This window comes from Aquarana catesbeiana, linkage group LG02 (genome assembly GCF_042186555.1).
Source record: "Aquarana catesbeiana isolate 2022-GZ linkage group LG02, ASM4218655v1, whole genome shotgun sequence".
In the NCBI taxonomy this organism is placed as follows: domain Eukaryota; kingdom Metazoa; phylum Chordata; class Amphibia; order Anura; family Ranidae; genus Aquarana; species Aquarana catesbeiana.
The window spans coordinates 535,722,109-535,742,105 of NC_133325.1; the positions used below are offsets into that span (position 1 = coordinate 535,722,109).

At 44.6% G+C, this 19,997-nt stretch overlaps 1 protein-coding gene across 4 annotated transcripts in view; it reads left to right on the plus strand.

The window, feature by feature from the left end:
• The window catches only part of SLC6A17 (solute carrier family 6 member 17), a 1,431,819-nt gene that overhangs the window by 692,682 nt on the left and 719,140 nt on the right, over positions 1-19,997 (plus strand). The gene's annotated exons all lie outside the window — the stretch shown is intronic.

Below are 19,997 nucleotides of genomic sequence, written 5' to 3' on the forward strand. Positions count from 1 at the left end.
TCATGGTGCAGTAAACAATGGTGATTTATACCAAAATTCTCTCCAACCTCCAATCTTAGCAGCATCTTTGGGGTGGGTTGGGAGCGCTGTATTTAGTGCTCCCAAAACGCCCTGCCCATTGGAATGAATGGGCAGCGCTTCCAAAGCACCTAAAAAGCGATTCTGAAGCGCTGCAACACAAGAGTCTTTAACCTCTTCTTCAGGGTTAAAAGCGCCCCTCTATTGGACAAAAAGCGCTGCTTAAACAGCGGTAAAACTTTACCATGAACGCGGCCAAGGCCCCAGTGTGAAAGGGGTCTTAAGTTAACATTGGAAATCTATAATGATCGGTCAGTACTGGGTTGTGTGTAATTTTCCCCTGGGGACTCTTTGCGGCACCCCAGTTGAAAAACCCTGACTGAGATGATTGGGAGCCATACCGGTACCTGATCAGCTCCATGGTCAATCAGCGTAACCGCTGACTGCAACCCTGGCAGCTGCAGGCATGATCTCAGGATAACCACTCAAATGCCCCATACACACAAGCGGATTTTCCGTCGGAAAAAACTTGGATGGTTTTTCCAACAGAATTCTGCTCAAGCTTGCCTTGCATACATGCGGTCACACAAAAGTTCTCTGAAATTTCGACCGTCAAGAACGTGGTGACGTGAAACACTACGACGAGCCGAGAAAATTAAGTTCAATGCTTCTGAGCATGCGTGGAATTGTTTCCGAGCTTGCATAGGAATTTTGCGCGTCGGAATTTGTGCAGACGATCGCATTTTCGGATAGGAACTTTTTCTGATCGAAAAATTGAGAACCTGCTCTCAATCTTTTGCTGGCGGGAATTCTGCCAGCAAAAGTCTGATGGAGCATACACATGGTCGCATTTTCCGACCAAAAGCTCTCAACGGTCTTTTGCTGGCCGAATTTCCGATCGTTGTGTACGCGGCAAAAGTCTGCCAACGTACAGGTATGTAATCTGTCAGCAAGTGGTTAAACTAGAACTATAGACATTTTTTTATTTTTTTTTTTAGTTATGGACAGTGTGGAGTTGGATTAGAACATCTGTCAGGTTGTATTGTCTGTGTCCCAGTTAGGCAGATTCACACTCCTGATTTGTCCTGTTTACCATTATCATTGAAAGTAAAAGAAAATTACTTTACATTACATTTTGTGTTGTCCCCAGACCTGTAAGAGAGAAAATCTTTCAATGGGGACACGAGTTCTGGTGACCCAGAAATCCCTTAATTTGCAGAGATTTCCTCTCATTTCCTGGTTAAGTTATGGAACAGGTAATAAAAAGGAAATCTCCCCAATGGGATACAGATGGCAATAAAACCCTCCCTTACACTATGCAAAATGAAAAAGGAAAAAAGTTTTGCCTATAGTTCTACTTTAACGTTTTTGTAAAGGCACAAGTTTTTTTACCTCCATGCATTCTGAAGTAACTAGTGTTTCATAAATATGAGCTTTGGGCTATACTGTCACCTACAAATGGATCACAAATTTTGGGTTGTCCCTAGAAAAGTAATAGAGGGTAACATCTTTTGAAGGGGACACTAGTTCTGGTGACCTAGGGGGGCCTCAAGGGGTTCGCTCTCATTTCCTGGTTTGGCTATGGGACAGAAAGTGAAGAGAAATCTCTCCAAAGGGACACACATGGCACAAAAAAAAAACACTGAAAGGGGTTATAACCCTCCCTTACTCTATCCAAAATTTATTAAAAAGAAAGGGTTTTACCTATAGTTCTACTTTAATGTCCTCTAGGAGGTTGGATGTGGTTTTCGGCTCTGACATTTTCAACAGTTTAATTTTCTTGAGGATTTTCTTCTTCAGTCAACAGTTTCAGATAAACAAAGCATGCAGCACTACGTAAATTAAAATTTCAAGTCCATAAAGTGTAAAAAACGTGTATATGTAATATATGTACACACACATAAAGTAGTCCAAAATAATATCCTCTGCTATGTGAAATCACTACATCAAATAAAAGATAGTTCTTCTCAAAGTAGCCAAAGTGAATCACTAATCAACATTTCTGGCTGCCAAATTATAAGCAGCAATAAAAATCCACCACCGTAAAGTATAAATGCACACTCACCAAAATTCAAGCTGCCAAGCAATAAGTAGCAGAATGCGTTTAAAACCATGCTCTGCTCCTTCGCTTATCTACTGGGGGCCGTGGTCTGTCAACAGTTTCTGATTCAGGCTGGATGTCAAATCTTTCTATTCAACCAACGACTGCTGTTTTCTCTGTATTTTATGAATCATTAATGATCTTATTAATAATCTGTGACTGGCCTGCAGCGGCATGCCAGGATGTGTCTTCTTGAAGTGCATGACAATGCCATGAGATGTTGGCCTGTGGATTCCCTTCAGAGCTTATTCTGTGTACAGAGCTGTGGCAGTCAATCTGAGTGAGGTCTTGTCAATAAATTCCCTCGCCTTTATTCCCCTGGGGCTAGTATGGTACTTATTATTTTATCCCAGTAAACCATTACTTGCGATCCAACTGCAATCTTACTGGTAGGTTTCCTCTCTTCTTTCCAAGGCTTTAGACGGGAATTGGCTTGCAGGATTGGGTGAATCATTACCAACCCTTTCTCTTTCTGTGCAGACGTAACAGTGGCTCTTCTCCTATGCTCACCTCAAGGACTTCTCCAGTGTCTCTACCATCCTTTGAACTCCCTAAGCCAATCTGTTTGTCTCTTATACCTTTTTAGGTGATCCTGAAAACTCATTTATTCAGGGAAGCCTATTGCGCCCCTTCCTAACGATTAAACTTTTACTTTCTCCATCAATTCATCCCCATTCAGTTATCACCTTCTTGTATCATAGCCCCTCCCCTTTAGATTATAACCTCTCACACTCTCAAATAGGGCCCTCCTAATCCTTTTATCTTAAATTATATACACACACACATGCTGACTTGTGATTTCTCCCTTTATATTGTATAATATAAATACCGTGAGTTATAATTAAAGTGATACTAAAGGTTTTTTTTTTGTTAAAAATAACAAACGTGTTATACTTACACAGGTAGTAGTTTTGCACAGAGTAGCCACCACCCTCCTCTTCTCGGGTCCCTCTTCAGTGCTCCTGGCCCCTCCCTCCTGTTGAGTGCCCCCACAGAAAGCAGCTTGCTATGGGGGCACCCAAGCCTAGCTGCAGCTCCCTGTGTCCATTCAGACACAGAGCCACAGAGCCAAAGTTTACATACTCCGGTTCTTAATATCGTGTATTGCCTCCTTTAAGATCAATGGCAGCTTGAAGTCTTTTGTGGCATTTGTGGATGAGGCTCTTTATCTTCTCTGATGGTAAGGCTGCCCATTCCTCTCAAAAAAGCCTCCGGTTCCTCTAAATTCTTGGGCTGTCTTGCATGAACTGCACGTTTGAGATCTCCCCAGAGTGGCTCAATGATATTGAGGTCAGGAGACTGAGATGGCCACTCCAGAACCTTCACTTTATTCTGCTGTAGCCAATGACAGGTCGACTTAACCTTGTGTTTTGGATCATTGTCATGTTGGAATGTCGAAGTACGTCCCTCACGCAGCTTCCTGGCTGATGAATGCAAATGTTCCTCTGGTATTTGATAACATACTGCATTCATCTTGCCAACAGTTTTGACCAAATATCCTGTGCCTTTGTAGCTCACACATCCCCAAAACATCAGCGATCCACCTCCATACCTGTCGTCATAGGCCTTGTTGACTCCTCTCCAATTGTAGCATTTATGGTTGTGGCCAAAAAGCTCAACTTTGGTCTCATCACGCCAAATGACTTTGTGCCAGAAGGTTTGAGGCTTGTCTCCGTGCTGTTTGGTATATTGTAAGCGGGATACTTTGTGGCATTTACGTAGTAATGGCTTTCTTCTGGCGACTCGACCATGCAGCCCATCTTTCTTCAAGTGCCTCCTTATTGTGCATCTTGAAACAGCCACACCACGTTTTCAGAGAGTCCTGTATTTCACCTGAAGTTATTTGTGTGTTTTTCTTTGCATCCCGAACAATTTTCCTGGTAGTTGTGGCTGAAATTTTAATTGGTCTACCTGACCATGGTTTGGTTTCAACAGAACCCCCTATTTTCCACTACTTGATTAGAGTTTGAACACTGCTGATAGGCATTCTCAATTCTTTGGATATCTTTCCTGTTTTATACAGTTCAACTACCTTTTCTTGCAGATCCTTTGACAATTCTTTTGCTTTCCCCATGACTCAGAATCCAGAAACGTCAGTGCAGCACTGGATGAAAGATGCAAGGGTCTGTCAGGAGTCCAGAAACGCATTGACCTTTTTACATTGACCTAATTACAAACAAACAGATCAAACTATTCAAACCCCTTTGTGTCAACTTCTGTGCATGTTATCAGGCCAAAATCACCAGGGTATGTAAACTTTTGATCAGGGTCATTTGGGTAGTTTCTGTTGCCATTATGATTTAAAAAGAGTAAACACAGTTTATTGATAATAAATGGATTCAGCCAAACACTAACCATGAGTGAAATGTTTTTATGTTATCATTCATATTCATTCATTCATATTCTCTAAAAAAATTGCCAAGAAATCATAAATTTTGCCAGAGTATGTAAACTTATGAGCACAACTGTATATTTACAGTATACACACGCACACACACAGTATCTCATAAAAGTGAGTACACCCCTCACATTTTTTGTAAATAATTTATTATATCTTTTCATGTGACAATACTGAAGAAATGACACTTTGCTACAATGAAAAGTAGCGAGTATACAGTATAACAGCTTGTGGATGATAGAGACCTTGCGCTCCTCTGCCTTCCATTTGAGTATGCCCCACAGATGCTCAATAGGATTTAGGTCTGGAGACATGCATGGCCAGTCCATCACCTTTACCCTCAGCTTCTTTAGCAAGGCAGTGGTCTTCTTGGAGGTGTGTTTGGGGTCATTATCATGTTGGAATACTGCCCTGCGGCCCAGTCTCTGAAGGGAGGGGATCATGCTCTGCTTCAGTATGTCACAGTACATGTTCTCATTCATGGTTCCCTCAATAAACGGTAGCTCCCCAGTGCTGGCAGCACGCATGCAGCCCCAGACCATGACACTCTCACCTCCATGCTTGACTGTAGACAAGACACACTTGTCTTTGTACTCCTCACCTGGTTGCTGCCACACACGCTTAACACCATCTGAACCAAATAAGTTTATCTTGGTCTCATCAGACCACAGGACATGTTTCCAGTCTGCTTGCCTTCAAACTGTTTGCGGGCTTTCTTGTGCATCATCTTGAGAAGAAGCTTCCTTCAGGGATGACAGCCATGCAGACCAATTTGATGCAATGTGTGACATACGGTCTGGGCACTGACAGGCCAACCCCCCACCCCTTCAACCTCTGCAGCAATGCTGGCAGCACTCATATGTCTATTCCCCAAAGACAACCTCTGGATATGATGCTAAGCACATGCACTCAACATCTTTGGTCGACCATGGCGAGGTCTGTTCTGAGTGGAACCTGTCCTTTTTAAACCACTGTATGGTTTGGCTACCATACTGCAGCTCAGTTTCAGGGTCTCTGCAATCTTCTTATAGCCTAGGCCATTTTTATGTAGAGCAACAATTCTTTTTTTCAGATCCCTAGAGAGCTCTTTGCCATGAGCTGCCATGTTGAACTTCCAGTGACCAGTATGAGAAAGTGAGAGTGATAACACCATGAAACAGACTGAGACAGAAATGCAGTAAAAAAAAAAAAAATCACACCTTTTAATGTAATGGTATAAAAATGGTACAGATAAGTAAACGTAGTCAAAACTAAGGAGGAGATGTGCAATAGGTTTTGTGATCGAGGTTATAGATTTTCTACTTTATGTATGGCTCAGAACATTGCAGAGGCTACGCCTAGAAAAAAAAACAAACTTATTGACACAGAAAAAATATAAACCCGATTTAACCGATACCCTCATTTTCTTTACTCAATTCAGCATGTAGTTCGCTAAGATTAGGTGGATTATGGAACATCATGCACCTATTTTATTTCAAGATGAAGGTTATGAGAAAATTCTATCTATTGGCTTTAAGATGATATCACAACAAGCCCCCTCCTTAGCGAACTCTGTCTCCCAGTGATTTCAGTTCCAGTACTCGCAGTAGAAAATGGTTGGATTTCACTGGGACATTTAAATGTGGAAGCACTGGTTGTCTGTGTTGTCCCCGGTTGATACAAAGTGATTGATTTTTTAAACTGTGAATCATAGGGCCATTAAAAAAAATCCCTCAAACTGTAACACCAAAAACATTCTATTTGATAACGTGTAAAATATGTGCAATCCAATATGTAGGACGCACGATTAGATGGCTTCGGGACCGTTTGCATGATCATGTCTGACATTGAGAAGGAACATAATACCAACGTGGCTACACATTTTAATGGGGTCCATGGAGGAGACATTTCATTGCTGCAGGTCCAGGGTGTTGAGAAGGTCACCACCCCTAGGAGGAGTGGGGATAGTCTTAGAACCCCATGCAAACGAGAGATGTTCTGGAACTTTTCTTTTACAAACCAGAATTCCGATGGCCCTCAACTTTGAGTGGGATTTGACACATTTCTATGACTAATTGGATATATTTTTATGCTTTACTTGTTCTCTATGGAATATGGTTTCAATCATCTCAATAGTTTTTGGTATGTTTGGTTATTCCGTCCATTTACAGCTTTGGTTGGGGTAAATATCTACATTTTTGCATATACTAACTGGTGTGTTAGTTTCTAGTCAATATTTCTGCTATAGCTAATTTTTTCTTGTTTGTTTTCCTTTTGTTTTGTTTTTCTATTTAACTTGTTTAGAAGGACATTTATATACAGTCAGGTCCATAAATATTGGGACATCGACACAATTATAATCTTTTTGGCTTTTACACCACAACAATGGATTTCAAATGAAACAAACAAGGTGTGCTTTAACTGTAGACTTTCAGCTTTAATTAGAGGGTATTTACATCCAAATCAGGTGAACGGTATAGGAATTACAACAGTTTGTATATGTGCCTCCCACTTTTTAAGGGACCAAAAGTAACGGGACAGATTAACAATCATCTTATCAAACTTTCACTTTTTAATACTTGGCTGCAAATCCTTTGCAGTCAATTACAGCCTGAAGTCTGGAACGCATAGACATCACCAGACACTGGGTTTCATCCCTGGTGATGCTCTGCCAGGCCTCTACTGCAACTGTCTTAAGTTCCTGCTTGTTCTTGGGGCATTTTCCCTTCAGTTTTGTTTTCAGCAAGTGAAATGCATGCTCAATCAGATTCAAGTCAGGTGAGTGACTTGGCCATTGCATAACATTCCACTTCTTTCCCTTAAAAAACTCTTTGGTTGCTTTTGCAGTATGCTTCGGGTCATTGTCCATCTGCACTGTGAAGCGCCGTCCAATGAGTTCTGAAGCATTTTACTGAATATGAGCAGATAATATTGCCCAAAACACTTCAGAATTCATCCTGCTGCTTTTGTCAGCCTTCACATCATCAATAAATACAAGAGAACCAGTTCCATTGGCAGCCATACATGCCCACGCCATGACACTACCACCATCATGCTTCACTGATGAGGTGGTATGCTTTGGATCAAGAGCAGTTCATTTCCTTCTCCATACTCTTCTCTTCCCATCACTCTGGTACAATTTGAGCTTGGTCTCATCTGTCCATAGGATGTTGTTCCAGAACTGTGAAGGCTTTTTTAGATGTTGTTTGGCAAACTCTAATCTGGTCTTCCTGTTTTTGAGGCTCACCAATGGTTTACATCTTGTGGTGAACTCTCTTGTATTCACTCTGGTGAAGTCTTCTCTTGATTGTTGACTTTGACACACATACACCTACCTCCTGGAGAGTTTTCTTGATCTGGCCAACTGTTGTGAAGGGTGTTCTCTTCACCAGGGAAAGAATTCTTCGGTCATCCACTTCACTGATAGTGACAGCTCTTTGGATCTGATATTGAGAGTTGACAGCAACAGATTCCAAATGCAAATAGCACACTTGAAATGAACTCTGGACCTTTTATCTGCTCCTTGTAAATGGGATAATGAGGGAATAACACACACCTGGCCATGGAACAGCTGAGCAGCCAATTGTCCCATTACTTTTGGTCCCTTAAAAAGTGGGAGGCACATATAAACTGTTGTAATTCCTACACCGTTCACCTGATTTGGATGTAAATACCCTCAAATTAAAGCTGAAAGTCTGCAGTTAAAGCACATCTTGTTTGTTTCATTTCAAAGCCATTGTGGTGGTGTATAGAGCCAAAAAGATTAGAATTGTGTCGATGTCCCAATATTTATGGACCTGATTGTATATACACTGCATATATATATATATATATATATATATATATATATATACACAGTATCTCAGAAAAGTGAGTACACCGCTCACATTTTTGTCAATATTTTATTATATCTTTTCATGTGACAACACTGAAGAAATGACACTTTGCTACAATGTAAAGTAGTGAATGTACAGTTTCTATAACAGTGTAAATTTTCTGTCTTCTCAAAATAACTCAACACACAGCCATTAATGTCTAAACCGCTGGCAACAAAAGTGAGTACACCCCTAAGTGAAAATGTCTAAATTGGGCCCAAAGTGTACATTTTTTGTGTGGCCACTAGGGATGAGCTTTCTGTTCGGGTCGAACATGAGTTCGACTTGAACATTGGCTGTTCACCCATTCGTCGAAAACCGAACATTATGGGTCATTCGCTCCAAATTCGAGCGGCGCATAATGGCCCATAATGCACTGCAGGAGCGCAGTGCATTGCTGTATAATGATTGGCCAGAGCATGCACCATGACCTGCATGCTTTGGCCAATCACAGCACCCTCAGCTAAGAGAGCCATAATTCACAAAAGGCAGGGTGCCTTTCGCCAATCATGGCTCAGGAGGACCAAGTCCACACCCACACCATATTAGGCTTACTGCACGTCAGCCTCGTGTAGTGTTTCGTTTCCGGCGTGGACGGAGAGAGAGTGTCTGTCAGACTTTTACTTACCAGACTGATGAGTCCGCTTGGGCAGAGGGTAGACTCCCTTACTTATCCCACTCACGGCCCCTGGTAGAGCAGACAGGAGGCACGAGAGTGCGGAATGGTATGAGAGCCTGCTGAAGAGATCCAGGTACAGGATGAGAGATGATCTTCAGACAACAGGTCAGTAGTCCGTAACAGTGGTAACAGGTGCTGAGCAGGAGCAAGACAGGCAGATCGGGACACAAGCAGGGTTCGGCAACAGACTGGCAGCAAGGTACAATAGGAGCAGGCAGAAGCGGAGTCAAACAGGCCAAGGTCAGGTACAGGCAGCAAACAGGAGAATCCAAGGGCAATCCGGGTCGTCAGGAGATCAGGTAAACAGGAAGACAAAACAGGAAACAGGAACTATGGCACAGGAAGCTGATGATCAGGCAGCACTGAACAGAGTGCCTGACAAACTTAAATAGGCCGGCTTGCTCACAGGCACGCCCTCTGGTGGCCAATCCCATGACCAGCAAGGTGAGCTCTCTGACAGTGCCCCCTCCCTAAGGGCAGCCTCCGGATGCCCAGCCGGGCCAACTTGGAGGCATGAACATTTCTGAAAGTCTGTAAAAGTTCCGGGGCATGTAAATTGTTTTCTGGTTCCCATTCCATTTAATAAGATACTGAATTCCATTCCTCCTTTTCCTACAGTCAAGGATTGCCTCTACCTCGAATTCCTCTTCGTTGTCAATTATGACAGGTTTGGGTGGGCCGACAGTGCGACCAGCAAAAGGATTAGAGGTAGCAGGTTTCAGCAGCGTCACATGGAAGACCAGGTGTACTTTTAGAGAGTCTGGCAAATCAAGTTCATAGGTCACATCATTTATTTTCCTCTTCACTGGGAACGGACCCATAAACTTAGGGCCTAATTTCCTAGAGGGACAAGACATTTTCAGGTTAGTTGTGGACAACCACACTTGGTTGCCGGGCTCCAAGATCAATTCTCCACGCCTCTTCTTATCAAACATTTTTTTTATTGTAATCCTGGGATTTGGCCATAGTCTCTTGTAGGATCTTATTGTTGGTGGAAAAGAAATTCATAGTCTCTGAGACGGCCGGAACGGAGCATTCAGGTACTGAGATTGGTAGAAAAGATGGATGGAACCTTTAATTAGCGTAAAATGGTGTTTGATTGATGGCAGAGTGCAAGGAGTTGTTATAGGAGAATTCTGCAACGGGTAATAAGGAAACCCAGTCATCCTGAGAGAAGGCAGAGAAGCACCTGAGGAATTGCTCCAAGGTCTGGTTGGTTCTCTCAGTTTGCCCGTTCGTCTGGGGATGATAGGCGGATGAAAAGGCCAATTCAATTTCGAGGGAACCACAGAGGGCCTTCCAGAACCTTGAAGTGAATTGAACACCCCGATCGGACACAATGCTTGCTGGGACTCCATGTAACCTAACCACTTCTTTGACAAAAATCTTTGCCGTATCCATAGCCGAAGGTGTACCCTTCATGGGGAGAAAATGTGCCATCTTCGACAGCCTGTCTACCACAACAAAAATAGTAGAGAAACCCTCGGAGGGGGGCAATTCCACGATGAAGTCTATTGATATCATCTTCCATGGCCTCTCTGGAACAGGTAAGGGTTTTAATAATCCCCAGGCCTTTGTCCTGGTGTTCTTACTCCGAGCACAAGTGTTGCATGAATCCACAAAATTTTTACAGTCACAGGCTAATTGAGGCCACCAGAAGGTGCGCTGTACCAGCTCAGTGGTTTTCAAGACACTGAAATGTCCGGCCAACTTATGATCAAGACATAGTTCCATCACAGTCACCCTTAGCTTCTCGGGAACCACGATCTTGTCTCTTCGCCAAAACAGGCCCTCTCTCCAATCTGTTTCGGGGTACGGAAGCATTCCCACGAGGCCTGTCTTATCCATGAAACAAGGTCCCCTTGGAGGAGCAGGAAGTTCCCCGAAGGAAGAATCGTATCGGGAGATACGGTCCTCTCTGAATCGTAAAACATGCGGTAAAGAGCATCTGACTTTATATTCTTGGAACCGGGCCTGTAAGTTATGCGAAACTGGAATCGTGAGAAAAAAAGTGCCCATCTGGCCTGACAAGGTCTTAATCTCTTGGCTGTTCTCAGGTATTCCAGATTCTTGTGGTCGGTGTAGACCAGAATAGGATGTGCAGCACCCTCCAATAGGTAACGCCATTCCTCCAGAGCTGCCTTGATGGCCAGAAGTTCTCGATCCCCCACATGATAATTTCTTTCCGAAATTGAAAGTTTGCGTAAAAAGAACGCTACTGGATAGAGGAGGGCCTTGGCGCCCTGTCGTTGAGAGAGCACCGCTCCCACTGCGATCTCCGAAGCGTCGACCTCCAAGACAAATGGTAGGACAGGGTTAGGGTGTTTCAAAATGGTGGCTGAAGTAAATAGCTTTTTGAGTCTTTCGAAAGCCAACTGGGCTTTGTCAGTCCAAGAGAATCGGGTTCCCTGTTTGGTCAATTCGGTGATTGGAGCGATGATTGCAGAAAAACCTTTAATAAACTTCCGGTAAAAATTGGCAAAGCCAATAAAGCGTTGTACCCCTTTTTTATCTATCGGAGCGGGCCAATCCAGAATAGCAGACACCTTTTGGGGGTCCATCCTGATACCCTCCACTGAGATGACTAGGCCCAAGAACTGAATACATTGACGTTCAAACTGGCATTTCTTGAGTTTTGCATAGAGACCGTGTTGCCTAAGCCGGGTTAGGACATTGCAGACATGTCTACGGTGATCGGTTAGTGAAGAGGAGAAGATCAAGATGTCGTCAAGGTATACTATTACATACAGATCCAGGTAATCACGGAAAATATCGTTGACGAAATGTTGGAAGGTTGTGGGAGCGTTGCATAATCCAAATGGCATGATAAGGTACTCGAAGTGCCCGAATCGAGTACGGAAGGCCGTCTTCCATTTGTCCCCTTTTCTGATACGGATCAAGTTATAAGCTCCGTGGAGATCTAGTTTCGTGAATATGACTGTGGTTCCTAATCTTTGAAAAAGTTCAGGTACTAAAGGCAAGGGATAACGATTCTTAATGGTGATCTTATTCAACTCCCGGTAATCGATGCAGGGACGTAACAAGTGGTCCTTCTTCTCGACAAAGAAGATGCCGGCACCGGCTGGGGAGGTAGAAGGACGAATGAACCCTTTTGCCAAGTTTTCATCTATGTAAGTCTTTAATGTGTCTAACTCCTGCTCAGTTAACGGGAAGATTCTCCCAAATGGAACTTCAGTACCAGGTAACAGTTCTATAGGACAGTCATACGGCCTATGAGGGGGCAAGGTTTCTGCTCCTTTTTTACTAAATACATCCAGGAAGTCCAGATAAGCTTCAGGAATGGACTAACGTAGTTCAGCATCTGAGTCCAAGCACAGGAGTTGGGAGGTCATGTCAGAAGATTGCTGTAAACAATGCTGTTGGCAATACTCAGAGAGAAATTTGACTTCTCCTGTGGCCCAGTTGATACTGGGATTGTGGGCCTGCAGCCAGGGCATCCCTAGGATAATAGGGAAGAGAGGAGAAGAGATGGCATCCAGACGCAGAAGCTCCTGATGGTGGGTACCCATGGTGGCCAGCAAGGGGACGGTCTCTTGAGTGACCGGGCCTGAACTAAGGATGGATCCATCCGCTAGATGGACAGCAAGCCCCTCAGCCTTAGGTTGAAGCGGAATACGATGGTTGGCAGCAAAGGTCAAATCGATAAAACAGCTGCATGCGCCGGAATCAATAATTACTGACACTGGAATACTCCCTCCTGGAAGCTGCAGAGTGAAGGAAAGAGCGAGATGAGAACCAAGTTTAGGTAACACAGATGCACACATTGAAGAGGCAGAACGACACTTACGCATCTTGTTGGGGCAGGCTTTAACGTAGTGCCCGGATTCACCGCAGTATAGGCACAGGTTGTGGGTTCGTGTGCGCATCTTTTCCTCTGGAGTAAGCGTAGGCCGGAGCAGACCGAGTTGCATGGGTTCAGGGGGTTCTGGAGTCGAGACAGATGAAGCCGGAGGAAACTGACTGACCGGACTGGGAACCTTGGGTAACATCCAGGTGGGACGAAGGTGGCTCTCTTAGGCGACGGTCAATCTGGATGGAGAGATCGATGAGGTCTTTCAGAGACTGAGGTACCCCCACTCGAGCCAACTCGTCCTTGAGTGGGTCAGATAGCCCCATTCTGAACTGATGACGCAGGGCAGCGTCGTTCCAGTCCGTATCGGCGCTCCAATGTCTGAAGTCGACTGCATAATCTTCGGCCGCTCTGCGACCCTGTTGCAGAGAGTGCAGTGCAGCTTCAGCAGTTGCTGTCGGTTGGGGATCTTCATATAATTGGGACATGGCCCTGAAGAAATCGTCTAGGCTATCTAGGGAGATAGATTTTTGCTCCAGAAGGCGGTGAGCCCAGGTTTGTGGCTCACCTGTCAGCAGGGAAATAACAAAGCCTACTTTGGTCGCTTCCAGTGAAAACGTGCGGGGTTGCAATGCAAAGTAGAGTTCGCAGGAATTGCGGAAGGCACGATACTTGCTGCGTTCACCGGCAAATTTCTCGGGAGTGGGTACTCTGGGCTCTGGAGGAAGCATTACTACGGAGAGTGCAGATTGGAATCCAGCAGAAGACGCCCCCTGGGGGTTGGAAGAGAAAGATAAGGCCTGGACTTGTTCCTCCAATCTTGAGTAACCTTCCTGAAGGCTTTTCACGGCCTGGGTAAGTCCTGCCAGGTGTCTACATAGTTCATCCATGGGGGAGGCCCCCTGCCCAGACTCAGTCATGGCTGCCTGATACTGTCAGACTTTTACTTACCAGACTGATGAGTCCGCTTGGGCAGAGGGTAGACTCCCTTACTTATCCGACTCACGGCCCCTGGTAGAGCAGACAGGAGGCACGAGAGTGCGGAATGGTATGAGAGCCTGCTGAAGAGATCCAGGTACAGGATGAGAGATGATCTTCAGACAACAGGTCAGTAGTCCGTAACACTGGTAACAGGTGCTGAGCAGGAGCAAGACAGGCAGATTGGGACACAAGCAGGGTTCGGCAACAGACTGGCAGCAAGGTACAATAGGAGCAGGCAGAAGCGGAGTCAAACAGGCCAAGGTCAGGTACAGGCAGCAAACAGGAGAATCCAAGGGCAATCCGGGTCGTCAGGAGATCAGGTAAACAGGAAGACAAGACAGGAAACAGGAACTATGGCACAGGAAGCTGATGATCAGGCAGCACTGAACAGAGTGCCTGACAAACTTAAATAGGCCGGCTTGCTCACAGGCACGCCCTCTGGTGGCCAATCCCATGACCAGCAAGGTGAGCTCTCTGACAGTGTCATTTAGCTAGATGTCACTGCAGTCCGTTCCTGGTGGTGTACTGTTTCTAGCTAGATGTCACTGCAGTCCGTTCCTGGTGGTGTACTGTTTCTACTATACTTCTGACAGGCAGGCAATTCAGTTAGCTGCAGTGTATTTCATATATATATATATATGTATATATATATATATTTTATGCACTGCAGATCACTGAATCACCTGCCTACCTGAAGTATATTAGAAACAGTACACCAGGACCGCAGTGAGATCTAGCTAAACTGTATGCAGTGGATATATATATATATATATATATATATATATATATATATATATATATATATATATATATACACACTAGACTGACTGTATATATATATAGACTGCATTCTAGCCAAGCCTATATCCTGGTGTACGTTTTCAAATACACTTTTAGGCAGGCAGGTGATTCAGTGATCTGCAGTGCATAAAATATATATACAGTCTCCTACATATATATATCCACTGCATTCTAGTCTAGCCAAGCCTATATCTGACTGCAGGTAGTTCCTGGTGTACGTTTTCAAATACACTTGCAGGCAGGCAGGTGATTCAGTGATCTGCAGTGCATAAAATATATATACAGTCTCCCAAATATATATATCCACTGCGTTCTAGTCTAACCAAGCCTATATCTGACTGCAAGTTGTTCCTGATGTACGTTTTCAAATACACTTTCAGGCAGGCAGGCAGGCGATTCAGTGATCTGCAGTGCATAAAATATATATATATACAGTCTCCTACATATATATATCCACTGCATTCTAGTCTAGCCAAGCCTATATCTGACTGCAGGTCGTACCTGGTGTACTTTTTCAAGTAAACTTCAGGCAGTGTTTTGCTAATAAAATTTTACAGCATGTCTGGAAGGCCACCAAGGAGAGGCAGACACTCACATGCCACTAAAAGAGGGCAAGCAGTCTATGTGTCTACAGCCAACAGTGCTGGTCGTGGACACGGTGCATCCTCAGCACGTGGCCGTGGGGCACGCTTGTCCTTTTTTTCGGCAGCTGGCCGTGTTTATCTACAACATGCAGAAGAGTTGGTAGAGTGGATAATTAAGCCGTCCTCATCCTCTATCACCCAGGCTCAGAGCAGTTTGCCTGCCAATGCAGCTGCCAAAGCAGCCTATTCCATCGGCTCAATGTCATCAGTCACTCCTTCCCTAGCCCCACCATCATGCATGGAGGAGTCCCCTGAACTGTTCGACCACAGTGTCGGTACATCCTGCAGGAGGATGCGCAGCGTTTTGAAGGCTCCAATGATGGTACTCAGGTTGAGGAAGGCAGTAATGTGAGCCCAGAGAGAGGGGGTGCCCAAGAAGGACAAGAAACTGGCAGTCATGTTCCCCCAGCTGCAGCATACTGCCAGGTTTGCTCCAGTGATGAGGAGGGAGGGGATGATGAGGTCACTGACTCTACGTGGGTGCCTGATAGAAGAGAGGAGGAGGAGGAGGCATATCTCCAACGAGGCAGGATGCCCTCCAGGGGCCAACTTAAGGGCAGCCACCCGACTGCATCACACCACAGAGCGCTGCATGTGCAGGGTGCTGCTGACTTCCTGCATATTTTGAAAAGTTCTTTGGTGTGGGCCTTTTTTGATACGTGTGCAGCAGATCCCACCGTTGCTGTTTGCAACATATGTCTGAAGCGTATCAAGCGTGGCCAAAACAGCAGCCGCTTGGGCACCACATGCTTGACCAGACATATGAGGACCTCCATGTAGTCCGTTGGTAACAGTACTTAAAAGACCCACACCAAAGAACAAGGCAGACCTCTCCTAGCTCCTTATCAGCTGGGATCTCCAACCCCACTATACCTCCGGTCCTCTCAGAAACCTGCAATGAGAGGAATGAAGGTGTAGAATTAGGTGTGCCAAGTACTTGCGGGCAATCTGTTATCGCTACACCAACATCCGATTGTAGCAGGCAAATTTCCCTACCCCAGTTGCTAAACCGTTGAAAGAAATTCGGTCCCAGCCATCCACATGCTCAGCGGCTGAATGCTAGCTTGGTTAAATTTTTTTTTTTTTTTTTTTTTTTTAAGAATACACATGCCTGTATTTCGATTATATCTGCTTTTCTGTGTCATGTCAGCTTTGAGATTAGGAACCAGTGTCTTTAACAAATAAGTATGCAAAAGGTCATGATATAAGGCTCTTATCATATTTTTTTTTGTTTCATTGTTTTTTATTAACATTGTTAGTTAACAATCCATTCAAAGAAAATCAAAACAGTCCAGAAGATCTTGCAAAATACATATCTCGTTATAACAAATACTTGGTTGCAGACTGGAAGGAGGCACTTTGCAACAGGAAAAAGGTAAAACACTTAAGTCTGAACAAAAGATGCAGTGTGGTTAAATGCGTATAAGAGATAGTACAGGTGACATTTCGAAAGGGACTCGAGATGTTGAGATTGAGGCAACCGATACAGGAACTGAAAAATAAAAAGGTACCCCAGTGCCACCCTTGGACCCAAACACCCCTATTGGGAGCTTTACTGTGCATGGGTGGGGGCAAGAGACATAGATGTTTGTTGTCCCTACGGTCCGTGATAGCGGAGAGATATAAGAATTTTTTTTACAAAAAACCCCCCAAAAAGATGTAATCGATAGATGAAGGGGGGGGGTGTAAGGGAAGGGCAAGCGGAGGGTGGGGTATCTGCTTATATGTAAAAAGAACAAACCTGTGTATTGTGTTAAGGCCGAGTATGGGGGTTTGGTGTTTGTGTAGCTTGGAGAATGGCTTGAAATTCTGTAGATTCTCTAAAGTGGTGCCAGCATGCCCAGGTTTTTTGGTATTTTGTAGGTGTATCTTTTGCTTGGTGGATTAAGTTTTCCATTTCTGCTATTCGCTCAATGCGGGGGAACCAATCCGCAATATTGGGGGTATACATTGTTTGACCGTATTGGTGAGGTGGAGGGTAAGGGATTTTTTGTAGGCTGAGTGGGGTATGGATGTGTGGTGGAGTAGATACTGGACCGGGGTAAAGTCTGGGGTGTAAGTCGTTATACTTGCTGTCAGTCGGTGGACTTCTTGCCAAAAGGGTTGCAAGATTGTGCAGTCCCACCAAATATGTAGCAGGTAGCCTAAAGCTGAGTCGCATCTCCAGCATAGCTGGGAGACCTGGGGGTGAAACTTGTGAATCTTGTCTGGCGTCCTATACCATCTAAGAGTATATTTTACAACCATTTTCTTGTGTCGAAACGTTAATTGATCCTTTATGAATCCTTTATGAATACTTGCTCCCACTCATTCTTAGATAGGTCCAGGGCGAGCTCCCCTTCCCATTGCTGGCTGATTTTGTTCGCCTTGGGATGATAATCGCTGAAAAGGATCGAGTACACCACCGGGTATACTTGCTCCCACTCATTCTTAGATAGGTCCAGGGCAAGCTCCCCTTCCCATTGCTGGCTGATTTTGTTCGCCTTGGGATCATAATCGCTGAAAAGGATCGAGTACACCACCGGGATCAAGTGTCTTAGAGGCACTGTGCTGGTACATAGTGCTTCAAAGGGGGAGTAGTCTCTGTACCATTTAGAGAGGGGTTTTATCTTATTAAGAAAGTGCCTGATTTGTAAATAGTGGAAAAAATGGGATGGTGCGATTAGGGAATCGTGAGGTGATGTTCTGAAACGGTATCAGCTGGTTATTAAGAAAAAATTGTTCTGTCTTAACTACCGTTGTACAGCTTGGGCTGGTCGGGTCGTATGCCGGGAGGGAATTCCAGGTTTACGTCTAGCGGGGTCAGAGGCCCGGGGGACGGGATCAGGGTGGGTTTTTTGCAAGCCGTCCGAAATGTCAGTAAAGTAGAGCCTATTAGCGGATGGTCTACTTGTTCTGCCGGGATCGATTTTTGTTCGATCCAGGGTGTATGGGCTATTGGTACCTGTGAAAAAGAGTCCTCCAAGGTAATCCAGTCTTTGGTCTTCGCGTGTATGTGCCAGTCTATGATTCTTGTTAGTTGGCAAGCCCATTGATATTTTTGTACGTCCGGAAGTCCGATCCCCCCTTTCATCTTGGGAAGGACCAATCTATCCCAATTTATTCTAGGGGTGTTGGCTGACCATATGAAGTTTCTGCACAGTTTTTTATAAGAAGTGAAGAACGATGGGGGGATTTTGATTGGCAGGGTTTGAAATAAGTATAGGAGTCTAGGTAGGATGTTCATTTTAATAATGGCCGCTCTCCCAAACCAAAAGAAGGAGCCGAAGGACCATTTGCGGAGGTCCTGCTGTATGGATTGTAGTACCGGTGGGAAGTTTCTAGAGAATAGCTCGGCCAGGTTTACCGGGATTTTTATACCCAGATAGGTGATGGCATATCTTTCACAGCTAAAGGGGAAGCTGGATTGGCATTGCGCTATAATGGGTGTGGGGAGGCATATGTTCAGTGCTGTGGACTTTGAAAAATTGATTTGGAGGTTGGAGATATGTTTAAAAAGGGTAAAGTCTTTTAGTAAGTTTGGTATGGTGGTTATGGGGTCTGACAGGAATAGCAGAATATCATCTGCGTATGCCGCAATTTTGTATTGTTTGTTTTTGATGGAAATTCCCTTGATGTCTGGGTTGGCCCTTAATCTATGCAGGGGGGGTTCCATGGTAAGTACAAAAATAAGGGGGGAGAGGGGGCAACCCTGGCGTGTACCGTTTGATATGGAGAAGGCGTCCGACAGACAGCGATTGACAGAGATTCTGGCTGTTGGGGACGTATAGAGTGCCAATATCAGTTGGAGTAGGTTGTCTGGAAAACCTGTCATTTGTAATGCCGCCTTTATATAGTCCCAGGCCACTCTGTCGAACGCCTTCTCCGCATCAAGGGACAGCATAAAACCTGGCTTGGATGTTGTTGTGAGCCAGTGATGTATGTTAATGGCCTTTATGGTATTATCCCTGGCTTCGCATCCAGGGATAAATCCAACCTGGTCTAAAGAGATCAGTTTTGGGGAGTAAGAGTAGTATTCGGTTTGCGAGAACTTTGGCATAAAGCTTCACGTCTACATTCAAGAGTGAAATGGGCCAGTAATTGGATACTATAGTGTTATCTTTGCCAGGTTTTGGTATTAATGTCACGTGGGCCTCTAATATGTCTTTTTGGGCATGTGGTGATGAAGATAAAGAGTTGAAGGCTTTTGTGAAGTGGGGGATTAATACAACGGTGAAGGATTTATAGTAGCTGACGGTTAGGCCGTCTGGGCCGGGGCTCTTGCCTGGTGACAGTTGTTTTAGGGCGGCTAAGGTTTCATCTATTAAAATCGGGCCGTTCACTTGCTGTGATTCCTCTACTGTGAGGGGTGTGGGGCAATACTGTCTTAAGCTGTCAATGGTTTTCCTGCGATCTGGGGTCTGTCCATTTTCACTCATGGTGGGTATGTTATAAGGTTTGGTAAAATATTGAACAAACTGGTCGGCAATGGCTTCAGGGGTGGCGAGTGTGGTGCCCGCCGGGTCTTTGATAGTGTAAATGGTTGATGCAGCTTTTTTTAGTTGTAGCACCCTGGCTAGGAGTTTCCCCGACTTATTTCCATGTTGCTAGAATACTTTTTGTGTGAGTGTGTATTTACGTTTTAGTGTCTTGTTTAATTCCTCTAAGAGCTACCCTCTAGCTTTCAGTAAGTTGGAGAGTGCTTTGGTGGCTAAAGTTTGGTTGTGTGTC